Raw genomic sequence first — 9,754 nt, 5'->3', positions numbered from 1 at the left:
AGTTCATATTGGCTACAAACAGTACAGCTATCTCTGCTTTTTTTTTGGGGGGGGGGGTTCCTGTTCCATGGTAGATTGTTTTCCATCCTTTAATTTTTCAGTCTATGCATTTCTTTTTGAGTTAAATGTGTTTCTTGTATATAGCATATCATTGGATCTTGTTTCTTGATCCATTTCTGCCAGTCTGTTTCTTTTGATTGGTGAACTGAGGCCATTTACACTGATGGTTATAAGTGATATATATTGGCTTATCTTTGTCATGACATTTTCCTGCTGTTGGTTCCCTACTTTTCTCCTCTGTTTAATTGCTTTCCTTTCATGGTAGTTTTTTTCCATTGTTGTTCTTGGAATTGTAGTCATTTTTATCTCTGTCTATAACATCTTTCAGTACTCTTTGTAGGGTTGGTTTGGTGGTCATAAATTTCTTCAGTTGTTCTTTGTCATGGAAGTATCTTATTTCTCCATTAACTTTGAAAGATAGTTTTTCAGGGTACATCAATCTGGGCTGGAAGTTATTTTCTTTCAGAACTTGAAATATTTCAGTCCAAGTTCTTCTTGACTTGAGGGTTTTTGTTGAGAAACTTGCTGTGATTCTGAAGGGCTTTTCTTTATAAGTGATCTGTGTCTTTAAAAGTTTTTAATATTCTATTCTTGTGCTGAATTTCTGGAATCTTGATTACTGTATGTTTTTATGCAGTTTTATTTTGGCCATGGCTGACTGGAGTTCTATACACTTCGTTTATTGTATGTCGAATTCTTTATCCATACTTGGGAAGTTTTTTGCCATTACTTCTGTGAAGAGTTTTTTTATGGCATTTGTGCTGTCTCTGGCTTTCTCAATGACCCCAATAAATCTTATGTTACTCTTCTTTTTGTCATTTTGTAGCTGTTGGATTGATTTTTCATGATCTGTGTCTGTTTTTAAGATATCTTTCTTTTCATAATCACCAGTTGCAATTCTGTCTTCAAAATATGAAATCCTATCCTCTCCTTCATTCAGTCTGTTGTATATACTTTCAGTGGAGGTTTTAATCTCTTGGATTTCTGTTTGGATCTGTTTCATGGATTCCATTTCTTTTCCTAGGTTGAGCATCATTTGTTTCCTTCATTTTTCTAAGCTTATCTTTTATCTTATTCTTTTGTCTGTGTCTTCTCTAATATCTTTGATTTTAAGCATCATTTCTTTCTGTACCTGAGAGATTATTTTCTCTATAACCTTTTCCATTTGTTTTTTCATATCTGTTGTTACAATTTCTGAAAGTTCCAGTGTTTGACTTCCAATTTCATCTACGGCCAGACCACCCTGAACATGCTTGATCTCATCTGACTTCCAATTTCATCTCTTTCCTTGAGTTCCAAGCTTATTCTGGGTGGACTGGTGATCTGGGGTTGCATTTTGCTTTGCATCTTGTCATTTTATATTTTTTCTTTTTCTTTTATTTTGTTTTCTACGTTTATGCTTGCCAATTTCTTATGATATATAACTTTATCACTAGTATCGACGTTTCCCTAGAAGATGTCTGTTTTTCATGGATATCCTCTAGATGTAGGTGGTTTTTTATAATTATCCCAAGAACCTACTTCCCCAACTTGTAAAATGCAAAATTACTATTTGACTCGTCTCCCAATCCTTTGGTAGTGAGCTATGGTGATGATTATGACCCCATATAATCACTGTTATCATGCAGGGGAAAAAACTGTTTATAACATGTATCACATACTGATTAAGTAGTACAGTTAGTAACAACAATAGTTTCAGGTACAATTTAACTCCTGATAAACTATGATAACCATTAACTTGCTACCTCCAACCACAAGAGCAAATTCTACAATTATAACAACATCAAACATATACCATGTACTTGTATGCAGTAATTTTCCCCTTAGTGGAGTGATTTTACCCTTCTGCTGGGGGCAGAGGGCATTAAGATGGGTAGGGAACAGGATAAAGTGATAAGTGAGATCAAATATAGTAGAGTCAAGGCTGGAGGTCAAAAGATGGTCACTTCAGTTTTGAGAAACAGGAGGACATAGGAGGGAAAGAATTAAATAGAATGTGAAGGAGTAATCAGAAAGGGAAGAGACAATGTTTACTCACTTGAAAGTTTAAATTCAAGAAGCACTTGAGGAAAGAGAGGATCAACAGTAGAAAATGAAAAGGAAAGGTAAGAAACCTAAACAGTGAAAAAAGCAAGGCTAAAAGAGAATGAAAAATAAAAGAAAAAAAGGAAGAAAAGAGAAGGAAACCTGAGAAAGAAAGGAGAGAAAAAAGAGGGAAAAACAGAAGGAAAAAAACCCAATTACAAAAATAACCACAGAGTACAAAACAAAACAAGATGACATCCAACCAGACAGGAAAGGGATAGCCAATCAGACAAACGAGGGAGAATAAAAGTAGTAAAATACCTCTGGAGTTTACAGTTCTGTGACAGTGTCCATGTTTAATCCCAGAAATGTGCTAGGTGTGGAGCTGATCTTGGCCCCTGAATGTGGGAGCCGGGACTGGTCTTTTGTTGGTGGAGTCCTCCAGAGTCCAACTGCTGACTCCTCACTGCTGCTTCAGACACTTCCACGTTGCTGTTCTCACTGATTACTCTGCCCTCCAAAGCAAGTATGCACCCGTGTGCCTGGGGCCCGGCTGTTGTCCTCGGTCTCAGGATTCTGGCCTGTCCGTCTGCCAAAGGTGTGCGTCCTTACACTCCTCCTGCAGACATCGCCTTCCCAGGGCAATGGAGGAGTTGCAGAGCATGGGCTCACACTCTTCTTGCAGGCCCCACCATCTTGGGGACAATGGAGGAAGCCCATTTTATTGTATATTAATATTGACACACCTCTTTCATGGTATTAGAATTTCCTTGGTTAATATTTTTTCCACTCTTTATTTTAAAAAATCCCTGTCTTTATTTAATGTGCCCCTTTTAAATAGCACATAACTGAATTGTGTTTGTTACCTGCTAAGGTTTGGATACGGCTTGATCCTCATTGTGGTGGTATTGAAGTGGAGGAATTCTTAAGAGAAGAGGCACTGGGGGGTGCTCAGGTCATTGGGGTGCAGCCTTTGAAGGGATCCAGGTAGTCTTGCCAAGCTCTAGTTAGTTCCTGTAAGACGAGGCTGCTACAAAAGAGTGAGCCTGATCCCTGAGTCATGCTTGGGTTTCCTCTCTTGCTTACTGATCACCCTTTTAAGAGCACTCTACCCGTGAAGTCATCCGCCATGTTGGGATGCAGCCAGGAGGTCCTCCCTAGAGCTGGAACCATGCTGCCTGGACTGTCAGCCTCCAAAATGGCGAGCTAAATAAACCTCTTTTCTTCATAAGTTACCACTCTCAAGTATTTTCTTCTGGCAAAGGGAAACATCCAGTTGTAGAGTAGATTATTTTAATGGAAACGTTAACAAAATAATTTTTATTCTAACCATTGGTACATTTAAAAATAATGTTATTGATACACTTTAGATATACACAAAGATAATATTTATCATAGGGAATTTGTATGTGTACATGATATATCTTGGTTCTTTTTTCCCCTTTCCCTCCCTTCCCTTCAACCCTTCTTCCCCTCTTTATTTACAAAACCTTTGTTTCCATTTTCCCCTCTATTCTCTTTTTTCCTTTCCCCTTCCTTCCTTCCTTCTCTCCTTCCCCTCCTCCCCTTTTTTTTAATAACTTTTGAAAGTGTCTGTTCAGCTTATTTCCCCAGTTATTTATTAAATCACTTGCTCATGTGGTGTTAATATTTTAGTTCTTTATATATTTTGGATATTTATCCTCTGTTGGAAGAAGAGCTGGTGAAGATTTTCTCCCACTCTGTAAGCTGCATCTTCACTCTTAGTTGTTTCCTTCACTGTGAGCAATGTTTTTAATTTGATGCAATCCAAATTATTGATTTTTGCTATTACTTCCTGAACTATTAGAGTCCTAGTCAGGAAGTCATTGCCCCAGCCTCTATCATGAAGTTTTCCCTGTGTGCTTTCTTCTAGTAATTTCAAAGTTTAAGGTCTTACATTACAGTCTTTGATCCATTTAGAGTTGACTTTTGCACAAGATGAGAGAAAAGGATCTAGTTCCAACTTCTACATGTGACTACACAGATTTTTTAACGTTGGTTAAAAATGCACTTTTCTCCATGTTTTTGGCATTTTTGTTGAACATCAGATGGCTGCAGTTTTTGGATTTCACTTCTGGGTCCTCCATTCTATACATTGGTCTACGTGTCTTTTTTTCTTTTGTACCAGGAATCAAACTCAGGGCCTTGCGCTTGCAAGGCAGGCACTTGTGCCACTGAGCTATATCCCCAGCCTTACATGTCTGTTTTTATGACAACATCATGCTTTGTTGTTGAATAGCTCTAGAGCATATTCTGAAACCATGAAGCCTCTAGTTTTGTTTATTTTTGCTCAGAATTGCTTCAGCTATTTTGGATCATTTGCAACTCATGAATTTTAGATTTTATTTTGTAGTTCTGTGAAGAACAATACTGGTGTTATGATGGGGATCGCATTGCTACAGAGTGCATTTAGTAGTATGGCTGTTTTCACAATGTTAATTCACCCAACCCATGAACATGGGAAGTCTTTCTGTCTTCTATTGTCTTCTTCAATGTCTCTCAAAAGTAGTTTATAACTTTTATTATAGAGGTTTTTCACCTTTTTGTTTGGGTTTATTCTTATTCTCTTGCTGTCTGTCTTTCCTTCCTTCTCTCCTTCCTTCCTTGTTTCCTCCCTTCCTTCTTTCTTTCTCTCTGAGACTATTGGGAATGGAATTCTTTTCATGAATTCTTTCTCAGCAAATTTAATCATTGGTAAATATGAAAGCTACTTATTTTTGTATGTTGATTTTGTATTCTACTACTTTGCTGAATTTATCAAGGGTGTGTGTGTGTGTGTGTGTGTGTGTGTGTGTGTGGCACTGGTGTCGGAATAATTGAACCCAGCCTTTGCACTGAACTACATTCCCAGCCATGTTTAAATTTTTTTATTTTGAGACAGGGTCTTGCTAAGTGAAATAAATTGGACACACATGTTTAGATACTGCATTGTTTCTCCAGTGTGAGAAACCACAAGTGTAAATAAGCATCAAAAATATAATACATACTGGGAAATGGGAAGAAAATATTCAAATGGGAAGGGGAACAAGGGAGGGGGAAAGTAAAGATGTGAGAAGAAAAAAATAGAAGGAAAAAATGGAAACAAAGCTTTTGTAAATAAGGAGGGGAAGAGGAGTTGCAGGGAGGGGAGGGGAATGGGAATAAAAGATGAAGCAATATACATCATGTACAGGAACAAGTTCCCTATGATGAACGTTCTCATTATGGATACCTAAAATGTACTAATAAAATTAACTTTTAAAAAGTCATATAATTTACCAATAATTACATGAAAAATGTTCAATGTATAATTATAATATATATAATGTATATACGTTATACTTTTGAAAATATTTAAATATTAGCCTGAGTGAGGAGGGGCACAGGTCTCCGAATCTGTGATAAATAGTCCCCCTTAACTGTAGCTTCCTACGTGGGATTTTACTGGCTCCTCCAGGTTTTCTTTCTCCAAATAAGGAAATACTTAGCAGCCTCATCCACACGTTTATGACTCCGCATTCAGAGCTCCAAAAAAACTACTAAAAGGAGATTAAGCAAACAAGAGTGTCCTGTGCAGTACCAGGTGCACCCTGGGTCCCACCTCCCGAGCGCCCACCACATCCCTTGCACCAGCGCAGGAAGGCAGTCGGAACAGAGAGCTTCAGCTCACATCTCATTTCCTCTCCCAGTCTAGGTCAAACTCCCATTTCCTCTTTCTAGCTGTGAGACTGTCATTCTTCTCCCTCCTCTGCTTCAGATAGGCTTTGTGAAATACAGTAGGACCTCAGCTCATGAACTCAGTTCTGTCCGAGATTCTGGTCACAAAACAAATTGGGTGAGAACCAAATCAAATTTCCCCACAAGGTCAACATTGACCCTAACTGTTAAACTTGATTTGATTCAAGGTGGCTGGTGGGTATTTGGGATGTACTGACCATAACTAAAGGACTGCATTTCTTATTTCATTCAATTTAAATTAACTCAATTTTAAACTTTAAAACTGATCACTTGATTTAGTTATTGGAAAACACCCGTGTTTTTGGAGCAACTTCTTCAATTGTAAATGTGATGAAATCTAAATACGGGTCTTGCATTTCCAATGGAAATTTAGTGTCTGAACTTAGATGTAACAAGGTCTAAAATATACATCAGATTGAAAGACTAGTAGGAAAAAAGTGTAAAATAATTCATTATTATTTTTTATACTGACATTATTATTTTTTATACTGAAATATTTTAAATATATTGCATTTAAATAAAATGCATTATTAAAATCAGTTTGACCTATTTGCTTATATTTTACTTACTTATTCATTGTATTATATGTTGGCAAGTTATCATTATATATTTATGGAGTATAAAGTGGTATTATGATTTTAGCACAGTCTGAGATGATTAAGTAAAACTAACAAACATATCCATCACCTCAAACAGTTGACATTTTTGGTGATGGGAGCATCTGATATTTGCTCTCTTGGAAATTCTAAGATGCGCAGTGTTCAGTTATTAGCTGCTGTGGTTCGCTCACACTAAAACTGTTGAAATTTGGTTGCCAGTGTGCAGGTGTTGGCAGGTAGGGTTGCTAAGAGCACCTAGGTGTTCCTCAAGAGATGGGATTGGCCCCTGCAGCGGTCACAGACTTCTGCCCTCCAGAGCTGGTTCTAACAACGTGCCCGACCCCCTTGCCCACCCTCACAGTCTTACACACCTGCTTGACTTCCACTGCCCACGCTGAGTTCAAGCGGCAGCTCCCAGAAGCCCAGCAGATGCAGCCATCTGACCTCAGGCCTCCAGCGTCCAGAACTATAAGCTAAATAGACTTCTTTTCTTTATAAATTACTCAGCCTTGGGTATTCCACTATAGCCATGGAAAACAAGCTATGGTATAGTTGTATTTACCACACTGTGAAAGATTGTTTTAGGGGCTGGGGATTTAGCTCACAGCACCTGCCTGGCAAGCACAAGGTCGTGAGTTCAATTCCCAGTACCGGAGAAAAACAAAAACAAAAACAAAAAATAGATTGTTTTAAAAGCCCTTAAGTTTATTTCTCCCATTGGACTGAGGTTGTGCCCCTTGGGTTAGCGTCTCCCCATTCCCTCCACTCTCCATTTTCATATCTGTAAATGTGGCTCCTGGAAAATTCTCAGTTGCATATTATTTGTCTATTGGTTTGCTACTCTAGATGTTTAATGTCTCTAGGGATGGCCCTGGCTAGTACCTTAGTCCAGAGCTACATTTATCACTTGCGACCAAAAGATTCCTCCAGGCTGTTCTCCAACCCCAAATTATTGTTCTCATGTTAACAATCAGTGCATCCAACTCCTCCCAGCTCATCCTCACCCTTACCGCCCCTCCCAGAACTCTCTCCCTGCTCAAACCCACTCTGCCCTTGTCTTTTCCAGAGCTTCTAAACAGCCATTTGCACTATTCCCACACCCCCTTTGTAGCCATTTCTTTGTAGCCTTAGCACCACTCTCTGACCTTTGCTGCACCATTCCTGTCCCGTCACTTGTGGCCAGGGGAGAGGCCATCCCATCAACAGCCTGCCCCGCCAACACCAGGGCTTGGCCTTCACTCCAGGCCACCCCTGCTGGGGCTATTTCACCTGTTTTCCCACTATCCCGCCTTCTCTTTGTACCACTGACCCTTCTCAGTGACCTGTGTCTGAGAAAGGGACAGCGATCTGCTTGGAGGTCTACTGAGGGCTACTGATGAGAAGAACATCTTAAAAGGGAAAGAAACAGAATTAGACAGAGGACAAACTTAACTGAGATGTCATTTCCACAGAGGCCACTTCCAGGAAACTGCGGAGCTGGGTGGTCCTTCAGAATCCCCTGGGATGAAAACAAGGAGTTGTGCTTTTGTATCCGTGCATCAACAACTGGATCTGGAACCCAGATACCTCCACCCACCGGAGGTGATATGTTAATCAGCTCTCCATCACTGTAACAAAATACTTGAGGAAAAAAACTTGTCAGGAGGAAAGACGCACTCTGGCTCACGGTTTCAAAGGTTCAGTCCATGGTTGCTTGGTCCTCCCTCTCTGGGCCTGTGGTGGGCAGAATGTTGTGACACAGAGCATGGGACACAGCAAAGCTGCTGGCCTCAGGTGGCCAGGAAGCAAAGAAAGATGGGAAAGGCTAGGTGTCCCAGAGTCCCCTTCAAGGGCAGCTCCCAGTGACCTAATGTCCTCCTGGTAGGCCCCACCTCCTGCGGGCCTGCAGCACCCCAAGCTGGTGGCTAAGCCTTCAACACTTGCATCTTTGAGGCATAATCAAGATGAAAACCGTACCAAGTGGCAGTCTGGCTTCTACAGTCTACCACTACGTAACTCCAAACTTCCACACTAAACCTATCTGCTTGGGCACCCCCCTTCTTGGTGTTCCTGGTGAACTTCCGCCTTCTCCTGAGTTCCGTGACTGTCCTTCATGGTCTCTCCTGATGGTTTCCATTTTCCCCGTCACCTCTTTTTCCTCCTTAGACCCAGGTCCTGTCTTCAGCCCCTCCTCTCTACTTTGCTACCCTCCCCATCTCACTCCGGTCAGCCCAGCTTCTCCCAAGCAACTCCAAAATTCCCTTCTCCTGCTACTACCCCTCCTTTAAGACTTCTAGAATCACCCCTCCAAACACATTTCCTGGGTACTTGCAAGAAGGTGGCCTGCTTTGCAAACTCAATGCGCCTCCCACTCCCTGTTCTCCTGCAAACTCTAAGTCTACAGCCCACCACAGCCCCTCCTGAGACTCCCTTCCTTCTCCTCCCACAGCACACCCCGCCATCTCTGCAGACTCCCGTCCTCTGATTGGTGCCTTGCATCCCCAGCTCAGGTCTTCACTGCACAGGGACAAGTGTAATCACCTCTTTTGAGACTTTTGCTGTCTTAGTCCATTCTCTGTTGCTATCACAAAATACCCAAGACCAAGTAACTTATAAAGAAGAGAAGTTGATTTGGCTCAGGACTCTGGAGGCTGGGAAGTCTGAGATTGGGTACCTACCTGTGGGGAGACCTTCCACTGCATCATAAACGTGGAAGAAAAGCGGAGGGAAGGCAATTGCCTTTGAGAGACAGACACAAGGAAGCCTGCACTGTACAAGGACCTGCTCTTGGGTGTAATTCATCTAGTCTTGCCAGAGGGTGAACTCACTTCCCACAGAATTAACCCTGCTACAGGGAGCAGCAATAATCCCTCTGGAAGTTCCCTCCACCTCTCCAGGTCCACAGCCCAACTCCAGCTTTGCAGGGGACAAGCCGGGCACCAGCCCCTATGTCCCCGGTTAACCCTTTCTTAGCAGCCCCTGGGGTACCTAGGACCCCGGGCCTTCAGTAGCCAGCGACTGTGGGTTCCCTGCCTCACTGCCTCCCCTGACGGAGCACGCTGGTAAATGGGTAATCTGCTGACGGGCGCACCGCGGCAGGAGCAGAAGGCGCGAGGTCAGGAGACACATGGGGCCCTGCCCGGGAGGACGCGGGCTCTGCCGTCTGTTCTTCCTCTCTGCTCCAGTCTGGGCCGGGCGAATAGAAAGCAGGGGAGACCCGCGGAGGGCCAGCAGAGCGCCAGGCAGCTCCGGAAAGGCCCACTCGGCCCAGGCGCGGCCGGCAGGAAGCAGCGGCGCGGGGCTGCTCCCCCTCGGCAGGCCGGAAGGGGCGCGGCCCGCGGGCGGTGGGCGGC

Source organism: Chinchilla lanigera, unplaced genomic scaffold (genome assembly GCF_000276665.1).
Source record: "Chinchilla lanigera isolate Chin_1 unplaced genomic scaffold, ChiLan1.0 scaffold00028, whole genome shotgun sequence".
Taxonomy (NCBI): Eukaryota; Metazoa; Chordata; class Mammalia; order Rodentia; family Chinchillidae; genus Chinchilla; species Chinchilla lanigera.
This window is presented reverse-complemented; position numbering follows the sequence as displayed.